Genomic DNA, 14,918 nt, shown 5'->3' on the forward strand with positions numbered 1-14,918 from the left:
CGCTATCTGTGTAAACATGCATACACCTTCACCGCTATCTGTAAAAACATGGAAATATCTACACCGCTATCTTTATGAACATAGAAATATCTACACCGCTAACTGTTTGAACAGGGAAATATATACACCGCTATCTGCTTAAAAATGGAAATATCTACACCGCTATCTGTATGAACATGGAAATACTTACACCGCTATCTGTATTAACATGGAAATGTCTACACCGCTATCTGTATGAACATGGAAATATCTTCACCGCCATCTGTATGAACTTGGATATATCTACACAGCCATCTGGATGAACATGGAAATATCAGCACCGCTATCTGTATGAAAATGGAAATATCTACACGGCTATCTGCATGAACATGGATATATCTAAACAGCCATCTGGATGAACATGGAAATATCTACACCGCTATCTGTGTAAACATGCATACATCTTCACCGCTATCTGTATAAACATGGAAATATCTACACCGCTATCTTTATGAACATAGAAATATCTACACGGCTAACTGTTTGAACAGGGAAATATATACACCGCTATCTGCATGAAAATGGAAATATCTACACAGCTATCTGCTTATACATGGAAATATCTACACAGCTATCTCTTTACACATGGAAAAAAATACACCGCTATCTGTATGAACATGGAAATATCTACACCGCCATCTGTATGAACATGGAAATACCTGCACCGCCATCAGTATTAACATATAAATATCTACACCACCATCTGTATTAAGTTGGAGATATCTACACCACTATCTGCATAAACATGGAAATATCTACACCGCTATCTGTATAAACATGGAAATATCTACACCGCAACGTGTATAAACATGGAAATATCTACACCGCTATCTGTAAAAACATGGAAATATCTACACCGCTACATGTATAAACATGGAAATATCAGCACCGCTATCTGTATGAACATGGAAATATCTAAACCGCCATCTGTATGAACATGGAAATATCTTCACCGCCATCTGTAGGAACATGGATATATCTACACAGCCATCTGTATGAACATGGAAATATCTACACCGCTATCTGTATGAACATGGAAATATCTTCACCGCTTTCTGTATGAACATGGATATATCTACACAGCCATCTGGATAAACATGGAAATAACTACACCGCTATCTGTATGAACATGGAAATATCTTCACCGCCATCTGTATGAACATGGACATATCTACACAGCCATCTGGATAAACATGGAAATATCTACACCGCTATCAGTATGAACATGGAAACATCTACACCGCTATCTGTGTAAACATGCATACATCTTCACCGCTATCTGTATAAACTTGGAAATATCTACACCGCTATCTGTACGAACATGGAAATATCTACACCGCTACCTGTTTGAACATGAAAGTATCTACACCGCTATCTGCATGAAAATGGAAATATCTACCCAGCTATCTGCATATACATGGAAATATCTACACAGCTATCTCTTTACACATGGAAATTACTACACCGCTATCTCTATAAACATGGAAATATCTACACCACCATCTGTATGAACATGGAAATATCTTCACCGCCATCTGTATGAACATGGAAATATCTGCACCGCCATCTGTATGAACATATAAATATCTACACCGCCATCTGTATTAAGATGGAGATATCTAGACCGCTATCTGTATAAACATGGAAATATCTACACCGCTATGTGTATAAACATGGAAATATCTACACGGCTATCTGCATAAACATGGAAATATCTACACTGCTACCTGTATAAACATGGAAATATCAGCACAGCTATCTGTATGAACATGGAAAAATCTTCACCATCATCTGTATGAACATGGATATATCTACACAGCCATCTGTATGAACATGGAAATATCTTCACCGACATCTGTATGAACATGGATATGTCTACACAGCCGTCTGGATGAACATGGAAATATCTACACCGCTATCTGTATGAACATGGAAATATCTACACCTCTATCTGTGTAAACATGCATACATCTTCACCGCTATCTGTATAAACATGGAAATATCCACACCGCTATCTGTATGAACATGGAAATATCTACACCGCTATCTGTTTGAACATGGAAATATCTACACCGCTATCTGCATGAAAATGGAAATATCTACACAACTATCTGCATATAAATGGAAATATCTACACAGCTATCTCTTTGCACCTGGAAATAACTACACAGCTATCTCTATAAAAATGGAAATATCTACACCGCTATCTGTATTAACATGGAAATATCTACACCGCTATCTGTATATACACAGAAATATGTTCACCGCTACCTGTATAAAAATGGAAGTATCAGCACCGCTATCGGTATGAACATGGCAATATCTACACGGCTATCTGTATGAACATGGAAATATCTACACCGCTATCGGTATGAACATGGAAATGTCTTCACCGCCATCTGTATGAACATGGATATATCTACACAGCCATCGGGATGAATATGGAAATATCTACACCGCTATCTGTATGAACATGGAAATTCATACACCGCTATCTGTATGAACATGGAAATATCTACACCGCTATCTGTATGAACATGGAAACATCTACACCACTATCTGTATGAACATGGAAATATCTACACCGCTATCTGTATGAACATGGAAATAACTTCACCGCCATCTGTATGAACATGGATATATCTACACAGCCATCGGGATGAACGTGGAAATACCTACACCGCTATCTGTGTAAACATGCATACAACTTCACCGCTATCTGTATAAACATGGAAATATCTACACCGCTATCTTTATGAACATGGAAATATCTACACCGCTAACTGTTTGAACAGGGAAATATATACACCGCTATCTGCTTAAAAATGGAAATATCTACACCGCTATCTGTATGAACATGGAAATACTTACACCGCTATCTGTATGAACATGGAAATATCTACACCGCTATCTGTATGAACATGGAAATATCTTCACCGCCATCTGTATGAACATGGATATATCTACACAGCCATCTGGATGAACATGGAAATATCAGCACCGCTATCTGTATGAACATGGAAATATCTACACGGCTATCTGCATGAACATGGATATATCTAAACAGCCATCTGGATGAACATGGAAATATCTACACCGCTATCTGTGTAAACATGCATACATCTTCACCGCTATCTGTATAAACATGGAAATATCTACACCGCTATCTTTATGAACATAGAAATATCTTCACGGCTAACTGTTTGAACAGGGAAATATATACACCGCTATCTGCATGAAAATGGAAATATCTACACAGCTATCTGCTTATACATGGAAATATCTACACAGCTATCTCTTTACACATGGAAAAAAATACACCGCTATCTGTATGAACATGGAAATATCTACACCGCCATCTGTATGAACATGGAAATACCTGCACCGCCATCAGTATTAACATATAAATATCTACACCACCATCTGTATTAAGTTGGAGATATCTACACCACTATCTGCATAAACATGGAAATATCTACACCGCTATCTGTATAAACATGGAAATATCTACACCGCAACGTGTATAAACATGGAAATATCTACACCGCTATCTGTAAAAACATGGAAATATCTACACCGCTACATGTATAAACATGGAAATATCAGCACCGCTATCTGTATGAACATGGAAATATCTAAACCGCCATCTGTATGAACATGGAAATATCTTCACCGCCATCTGTAGGAACATGGATATATCTACACAGCCATCTGTATGAACATGGAAATATCTACACCGCTATCTGTATGAACATGGAAATATCTTCACCGCTTTCTGTATGAACATGGATATATCTACACAGCCATCTGGATAAACATGGAAATAACTACACCGCTATCTGTATGAACATGGAAATATCTTCACCGCCATCTGTATGAACATGGACATATCTACACAGCCATCTGGATAAACATGGAAATATCTACACCGCTATCAGTATGAACATGGAAACATCTACACCGCTATCTGTGTAAACATGCATACATCTTCACCGCTATCTGTATAAACTTGGAAATATCTACACCGCTATCTGTACGAACATGGAAATATCTACACCGCTACCTGTTTGAACATGGAAGTATCTACACCGCTATCTGCATGAAAATGGAAATATCTACCCAGCTATCTGCATATACATGGAAATATCTACACAGCTATCTCTTTACACATGGAAATAACTACACCGCTATCTCTATAAACATGGAAATATCTACACCACCATCTGTATGAAAATGGAAATATCTTCACCGCCATCTGTATGAACATGGAAATATCTGCACCGCCATCTGTATGAACATATAAATATCTACACCGCCATCTGTATTAAGATGGAGATATCTAGACCGCTATCTGTATAAACATGGAAATATCTACACCGCTATGTGTATAAACATGGAAATATCTACACGGCTATCTGCATAAACATGGAAATATCTACACTGCTACCTGTATAAACATGGAAATATCAGCACAGCTATCTGTATGAACATGGAAAAATCTTCACCATCATCTGTATGAACATGGATATATCTACACAGCCATCTGTATGAACATGGAAATATCTTCACCGACATCTGTATGAACATGGATATGTCTACACAGCCGTCTGGATGAACATGGAAATATCTACACCGCTATCTGTATGAACATGGAAATATCTACACCTCTATCTGTGTAAACATGCATACATCTTCACCGCTATCTGTATAAACATGGAAATATCCACACCGCTATCTGTATGAACATGGAAATATCTACACCGCTATCTGTTTGAACATGGAAATATCTACACCGCTATCTGCATGAAAATGGAAATATCTTCACAGCTATCTGCATATACATGGAAATAACTACACAGCTATCTCTTTGCACATGGAAATAACTACACCGCTATCTCTATAAACATGGAAATATCTACACCACCATCTGTATGAACATGGAAATATCTGCACCGCCATCTGTATGAACATATAAATATCTACACCGCCATCTGTATTAAGTTGGAGATATCTACACCACTATATGCATAAACATGGAAATATCTACACCGATATCTGTATGAACATGGAAATGTCTTCACCGCCATCTGTATGAACATGGATATATCTACACAGCCATCTGGATGAATATGGAAATATCTACACCGCTATCTGTATGAACATGGAAATATCTACACCGCTATCTGTATGAACATGGGAATATCTACACAGCCATCTGGATGAACATGGAAATATCTACACCGCTATCTGTATGAACATGGAAATACATACACCGCTATCTGTATGAACATGGAAATATCTACACCACTCTCTGTATTAACATGGAAATATCTACACCGCTATCTGGATGAACATGGAAATAACTTCACCGCCATCTGTATGAACATGGATATATCTACACAGCCATCTGGATGAACGTGGAAATATCTACACCGCTATCTGTGAAAACATGCATACAACTTCACCGCTATCTGTATAAACATGGAAATATCTACACCGCTATCTTTATGAACATGGAAATATCTACAACGCTAACTGTTTGAACAGGGAACTATATACACCGCTATCTGCATGAAAATGGAAATATCTACACCACTATCTGTATGAACATGGAAATACATACACCGCTACATGTACAAACATGGAAATATCAGCCCCGCTATCTGTATGAACATGGAAATATCTACACCGCCATCTGTATGAACACGGAAATATCTACACCGCTATCTGTATGAACATGGAAATATCTACACCGCTATCTGTATGAACATGGAAATATCTTCACCGCCATCTTTATGAACATGGATATGTCTATACAGCCATCTGAATGAACATTTAAATATCTACACCGCCATCTGTATTAAAATGGAGATATCTACACAACTATCTGCATATACATGGAAATATCTACACCGCTATCTGTATAAACATGGAAATATCTACACCGCTATGTGTATAAACATGGAAATATCTACACCGCTATCTGTATAAACATGGAAATATCTACACCGCTACCTGTATAAACATGGAAATATCAGCACCGCTATCAGTATGGACATGGAAGTTTCTACACCGCCATCTGTATGAACATGGAAATATCTTCACCGCCATCCGTATGAACATGGAAATATCTTCACCGCCATCTGTATGAACATATAAATATCTACACCGCCATCTGTATTAAGATGGAGATATCTACACCGCTATCTGTATAAACATGGAAATATCTACACCGCTATCTGTATAAACATGGAAATATCTACACCGCTATCTGTATAAACATAGAAATATAAACACCGATACCTGTATAAACATGGAAATATCAGCACCGCTATCTGTAGGAACATGGAAATATCTACACCGCCATCTGTATTAACATGGAAATATCGTCACCGCCATCTGTATGAACATGGATATATCTACACAGCCATCTGTATGAACATGGAAATATCTTCACCGCCATCTGTATGAACATGGATATGTCTACACAGCCGTCTGGATGAACATGGAAATATCTACACCGCTATCTGTATGAACATGGAAATATCTACACCGCTATCTGTGTAAACATGCATACACCTTCACCGCTCTCTGTATAAACATGGAAATATCTACACCACTATCTGTATGAACATGGAAATATCTACACCGCTATCTGTTTGAACATGGAAATATCTACACCGCTATCTGCATGAAAATGGAAATATCTACACAACTATCTGCATATAAATGGAAATATCTACACAGCTATCTCTTTGCACATGGAAATAACTACACCGCTATCTCTATAAAAATGGAAATATCTACACCGCTATCTGTATAAACACGGAAATATGTTCACCGCTACCTGTATAAACATGGAAATATCAGCACCGCTATCTGTATGTACATGGAAATATCTACACCGCCATCTGTATGAATATGGAAATACCTGCACCGCCATCTGTATTAACATATAAATATCTACACCGCCATCTGTATTAAGTTGGAGATATCTACACCACTATCTGTATAAACATGGAAATATCTACACAGCAACGTGTATAAACATGGAAATATCTACACCGCTATCTGTAAAAACATGGAAATATCTACACCACTACATGTATAAACATGGAAATATCAGCACCGCTATCTGTATCAACATGGAAATATCTACACCGCTATCTGTATAAACACCGAAATATGTACACCGCTATCGGTATGAACTTGGCAATATCTACACGGCTATCTGTATGAACATGGAAATATCTACACCGCTATCTGCATGAACATGGAAATATCTACACAGCCATCTGGATGAACATGGAAATATCTACACCGCTATATGTATGAACATGGAAATATATACACCGCTATCTGTATGAACATGGAAATATCTACACCGCTATCTGTATGAACATGGAAATATCTACACCGCTATCTGTATGAACTTGGAAATATCTTCACTGCCATCTGTATGAACATGGATATATCTACACAGCCATCTGGATGAACATGGAAATAACTACACCGCTATCTGTGTAAACATGCATACATCTTCACCGCTATCTGTATAAACATGGAAATATCTACACCGCCATCTGTATGAACATGGAAATATCTACACCGCCATCTGTATTAAGAAGGAGATATCCACACCGCTATCTGTATAAACATGGAAATATCTACACCGCTATCTGTATTAACATGGAAATATCTACACCGCTATCTGTATAAACACGGAAATATGTTCACCGCTACCTGTATAAACATGGAAGTATCAGCACCGCTATCGGTATGAACATGGCGATATCTACACGGCTATCTGTATGAACATGGAAATATCTACACTGCTATCTGTATGAACATGGAAATGTCTTCACCGCCATCTGTATGAACATGGATATATCTACACAGCCATCTGGATGAATATGGAAATATCTACACCGCTATCTGTATGAACATGGAAATATCTACACCGCTATCTGTATGAACATGGGAATATCTACACAGCCATCTGGATGAACATGGAAATATCTACACTGCTATCTGTATGAACATGGAAATATATACACCGCTATCTGTATGAACATGGAAATATCTACACCGCTATCTGTATGAACATGGAAATATCTACACCACTATCTGTATGAACATGGAAATATCTACAACGCTATCTGTATGAACATGGAAATAACTTCACCGCCATCTGTATGAACATGGATATATCTACACAGCCATCTGGATGAACGTGGAAATACCTACACCGCTATCTGTGTAAACATGCATACCACTTCACCGCTATCTGTATAAACATGGAAATATCTACACCGCTATCTTTATGAACATGGAAATATCTACACCGCTAACTGTTTGAACAGGGAAATATATACACCGCTATCTGGTTAAAAATGGAAATATCTACAACGCTATCTGTATGAACATTTAAATACTTACACCGCTATCTGTATGAACATGGAAATATCTACACCACTATCTGTATGAACATGGAAATATCTACAACGCTATCTGTATGAACATGGAAATACCTTCACCGCCATCTGTATGAACATGGATATATCTACACAGCCATCTGGATGAACATGGAAATATCTGCACCGCTATCTGTATGAACATGGAAATATCTACACCGCTATCTGCATGAACATGGATATATCTACATAGCCATCTGGATGAACATGGAAATATCTACACCGCTATCTGTGTAAACATGCATACACCTTCACCGCTATCTGTAAAAACATGGAAATATCTACACCGCTATCTTTATGAACATAGAAATATCTACACCGCTAACTGTTTGAACAGGGAAATATATACACCGCTATCTGCTTAAAAATGGAAATATCTACACCGCTATCTGTATGAACATGGAAATACTTACACCGCTATCTGTATTAACATGGAAATGTCTACACCGCTATCTGTATGAACATGGAAATATCTTCACCGCCATCTGTATGAACTTGGATATATCTACACAGCCATCTGGATGAACATGGAAATATCAGCACCGCTATCTGTATGAACATGGAAATATCTACACGGCTATCTGCATGAACATGGATATATCTAAACAGCCATCTGGATGAACATGGAAATATCTACACCGCTATCTGTGTAAACATGCATACATCTTCACCGCTATCTGTATAAACATGGAAATATCTACACCGCTATCTTTATGAACATAGAAATATCTACACGGCTAACTGTTTGAACAGGGAAATATATACACCGCTATCTGCATGAAAATGGAAATATCTACACAGCTATCTGCTTATACATGGAAATATCTACACAGCTATCTCTTTACACATGGAAAAAAATACACCGCTATCTGTATGAACATGGAAATATCTACACCGCCATCTGTATGAACATGGAAATACCTGCACCGCCATCAGTATTAACATATAAATATCTACACCACCATCTGTATTAAGTTGGAGATATCTACACCACTATCTGCATAAACATGGAAATATCTACACCGCTATCTGTATAAACATGGAAATATCTACACCGCAACGTGTATAAACATGGAAATATCTACACCGCTATCTGTAAAAACATGGAAATATCTACACCGCTACATGTATAAACATGGAAATATCAGCACCGCTATCTGTATGAACATGGAAATATCTAAACCGCCATCTGTATGAACATGGAAATATCTTCACCGCCATCTGTAGGAACATGGATATATCTACACAGCCATCTGTATGAACATGGAAATATCTACACCGCTATCTGTATGAACATGGAAATATCTTCACCGCTTTCTGTATGAACATGGATATATCTACACAGCCATCTGGATAAACATGGAAATAACTACACCGCTATCTGTATGAACATGGAAATATCTTCACCGCCATCTGTATGAACATGGACATATCTACACAGCCATCTGGATAAACATGGAAATATCTACACCGCTATCAGTATGAACATGGAAACATCTACACCGCTATCTGTGTAAACATGCATACATCTTCACCGCTATCTGTATAAACTTGGAAATATCTACACCGCTATCTGTACGAACATGGAAATATCTACACCGCTACCTGTTTGAACATGGAAGTATCTACACCGCTATCTGCATGAAAATGGAAATATCTACCCAGCTATCTGCATATACATGGAAATATCTACACAGCTATCTCTTTACACATGGAAATAACTACACCGCTATCTCTATAAACATGGAAATATCTACACCACCATCTGTATGAACATGGAAATATCTTCACCGCCATCTGTATGAACATGGAAATATCTGCACCGCCATCTGTATGAACATATAAATATCTACACCGCCATCTGTATTAAGATGGAGATATCTAGACCGCTATCTGTATAAACATGGAAATATCTACACCGCTATGTGTATAAACATGGAAATATCTACACGGCTATCTGCATAAACATGGAAATATCTACACTGCTACCTGTATAAACATGGAAATATCAGCACAGCTATCTGTATGAACATGGAAAAATCTTCACCATCATCTGTATGAACATGGATATATCTACACAGCCATCTGTATGAACATGGAAATATCTTCACCGACATCTGTATGAACATGGATATGTCTACACAGCCGTCTGGATGAACATGGAAATATCTACACCGCTATCTGTATGAACATGGAAATATCTACACCTCTATCTGTGTAAACATGCATACATCTTCACCGCTATCTGTATAAACATGGAAATATCCACACCGCTATCTGTATGAACATGGAAATATCTACACCGCTATCTGTTTGAACATGGAAATATCTACACCGCTATCTGCATGAAAATGGAAATATCTACACAACTATCTGCATATAAATGGAAATATCTACACAGCTATCTCTTTGCACCTGGAAATAACTACACAGCTATCTCTATAAAAATGGAAATATCTACACCGCTATCTGTATTAACATGGAAATATCTACACCGCTATCTGTATATACACAGAAATATGTTCACCGCTACCTGTATAAAAATGGAAGTATCAGCACCGCTATCGGTATGAACATGGCAATATCTACACGGCTATCTGTATGAACATGGAAATATCTACACCGCTATCGGTATGAACATGGAAATGTCTTCACCGCCATCTGTATGAACATGGATATATCTACACAGCCATCGGGATGAATATGGAAATATCTACACCGCTATCTGTATGAACATGGAAATACATACACCGCTATCTGTATGAACATGGAAATATCTACACCGCTATCTGTATGAACATGGAAACATCTACACCACTATCTGTATGAACATGGAAATATCTACACCGCTATCTGTATGAACATGGAAATAACTTCACCGCCATCTGTATGAACATGGATATATCTACACAGCCATCGGGATGAACGTGGAAATACCTACACCGCTATCTGTGTAAACATGCATACAACTTCACCGCTATCTGTATAAACATGGAAATATCTACACCGCTATCTTTATGAACATGGAAATATCTACACCGCTAACTGTTTGAACAGGGAAATATATACACCGCTATCTGCTTAAAAATGGAAATATCTACACCGCTATCTGTATGAACATGGAAATACTTACACCGCTATCTGTATGAACATGGAAATATCTACACCGCTATCTGTATGAACATGGAAATATCTTCACCGCCATCTGTATGAACATGGATATATCTACACAGCCATCTGGATGAACATGGAAATATCAGCACCGCTATCTGTATGAACATGGAAATATCTACACGGCTATCTGCATGAACATGGATATATCTAAACAGCCATCTGGATGAACATGGAAATATCTACACCGCTATCTGTGTAAACATGCATACATCTTCACCGCTATCTGTATAAACATGGAAATATCTACACCGCTATCTTTATGAACATAGAAATATCTTCACGGCTAACTGTTTGAACAGGGAAATATATACACCGCTATCTGCATGAAAATGGAAATATCTACACAGCTATCTGCTTATACATGGAAATATCTACACAGCTATCTCTTTACACATGGAAAAAAATACACCGCTATCTGTATGAACATGGAAATATCTACACCGCCATCTGTATGAACATGGAAATACCTGCACCGCCATCAGTATTAACATATAAATATCTACACCACCATCTGTATTAAGTTGGAGATATCTACACCACTATCTGCATAAACATGGAAATATCTACACCGCTATCTGTATAAACATGGAAATATCTACACCGCAACGTGTATAAACATGGAAATATCTACACCGCTATCTGTAAAAACATGGAAATATCTACACCGCTACATGTATAAACATGGAAATATCAGCACCGCTATCTGTATGAACATGGAAATATCTAAACCGCCATCTGTATGAACATGGAAATATCTTCACCGCCATCTGTAGGAACATGGATATATCTACACAGCCATCTGTATGAACATGGAAATATCTACACCGCTATCTGTATGAACATGGAAATATCTTCACCGCTTTCTGTATGAACATGGATATATCTACACAGCCATCTGGATAAACATGGAAATAACTACACCGCTATCTGTATGAACATGGAAATATCTTCACCGCCATCTGTATGAACATGGACATATCTACACAGCCATCTGGATAAACATGGAAATATCTACACCGCTATCAGTATGAACATGGAAACATCTACACCGCTATCTGTGTAAACATGCATACATCTTCACCGCTATCTGTATAAACTTGGAAATATCTACACCGCTATCTGTACGAACATGGAAATATCTACACCGCTACCTGTTTGAACATGGAAGTATCTACACCGCTATCTGCATGAAAATGGAAATATCTACCCAGCTATCTGCATATACATGGAAATATCTACACAGCTATCTCTTTACACATGGAAATAACTACACCGCTATCTCTATAAACATGGAAATATCTACACCACCATCTGTATGAACATGGAAATATCTTCACCGCCATCTGTATGAACATGGAAATATCTGCACCGCCATCTGTATGAACATATAAATATCTACACCGCCATCTGTATTAAGATGGAGATATCTAGACCGCTATCTGTATAAACATGGAAATATCTACACCGCTATGTGTATAAACATGGAAATATCTACACGGCTATCTGCATAAACATGGAAATATCTACACTGCTACCTGTATAAACATGGAAATATCAGCACAGCTATCTGTATGAACATGGAAAAATCTTCACCATCATCTGTATGAACATGGATATATCTACACAGCCATCTGTATGAACATGGAAATATCTTCACCGACATCTGTATGAACATGGATATGTCTACACAGCCGTCTGGATGAACATGGAAATATCTACACCGCTATCTGTATGAACATGGAAATATCTACACCTCTATCTGTGTAAACATGCATACATCTTCACCGCTATCTGTATAAACATGGAAATATCCACACCGCTATCTGTATGAACATGGAAATATCTACACCGCTATCTGTTTGAACATGGAAATATCTACACCGCTATCTGCATGAAAATGGAAATATCTTCACAGCTATCTGCATATACATGGAAATAACTACACAGCTATCTCTTTGCACATGGAAATAACTACACCGCTATCTCTATAAACATGGAAATATCTACACCACCATCTGTATGAACATGGAAATATCTGCACCGCCATCTGTATGAACATATAAATATCTACACCGCCATCTGTATTAAGTTGGAGATATCTACACCACTATATGCATAAACATGGAAATATCTACACCGATATCTGTATGAACATGGAAATGTCTTCACCGCCATCTGTATGAACATGGATATATCTACACAGCCATCTGGATGAATATGGAAATATCTACACCGCTATCGGTATGAACATGGAAATATCTACACCGCTATCTGTATGAACATGGGAATATCTACACAGCCATCTGGATGAACATGGAAATATCTACACCGCTATCTGTATGAACATGGAAATACATACACCGCTATCTGTATGAACATGGAAATATCTACACCACTCTCTGTATTAACATGGAAATATCTACACCGCTATCTGGATGAACATGGAAATAACTTCACCGCCATCTGTATGAACATGGATATATCTACACAGCCATCTGGATGAACGTGGAAATATCTACACCGCTATCTGTGAAAACATGCATACAACTTCACCGCTATCTGTATAAACATGGAAATATCTACACCGCTATCTTTATGAACATGGAAATATCTACAACGCTAACTGTTTGAACAGGGAACTATATACACCGCTATCTGCATGAAAATGGAAATATCTACACCACTATCTGTATGAACATGGAAATACATACACCGCTACATGTACAAACATGGAAATATCAGCCCCGCTATCTGTATGGACATGGAAATATCTACACCGCCATCTGTATGAACACGGAAATATCTACACAGCTATCTGTATGAACATGGAAATATCTACACCGCTATCTGTATGAACATGGAAATATCTTCACCGCCATCTTTATGAACATGGATATGTCTATACAGCCATCTGAATGAACATTTAAATATCTACACCGCCATCTGTATTAAAATGGAGATATCTACACAACTATCTGCATAAACATGGAAATATCTACACCGCTATCTGTATAAACATGGAAATATCTACACCGCTATGTGTATAAACATGGAAATATCTACACCGCTATCTGTATAAACATGGAAATATCTACACCGCTACCTGTATAAACATGGAAATATCAGCACCGCTATCAGTATGGACATGGAAGTTTCTACACCGCCATCTGTATGAACATGGAAATATCTTCACCGCCATCCGTATGAACATGGAAATATCTGCACCGCCAT

The sequence above is a fragment of the Gorilla gorilla genome, chromosome 20 (assembly GCF_029281585.2).
Source record: "Gorilla gorilla gorilla isolate KB3781 chromosome 20, NHGRI_mGorGor1-v2.1_pri, whole genome shotgun sequence".
NCBI classification, from domain to species: Eukaryota; Metazoa; Chordata; class Mammalia; order Primates; family Hominidae; genus Gorilla; species Gorilla gorilla.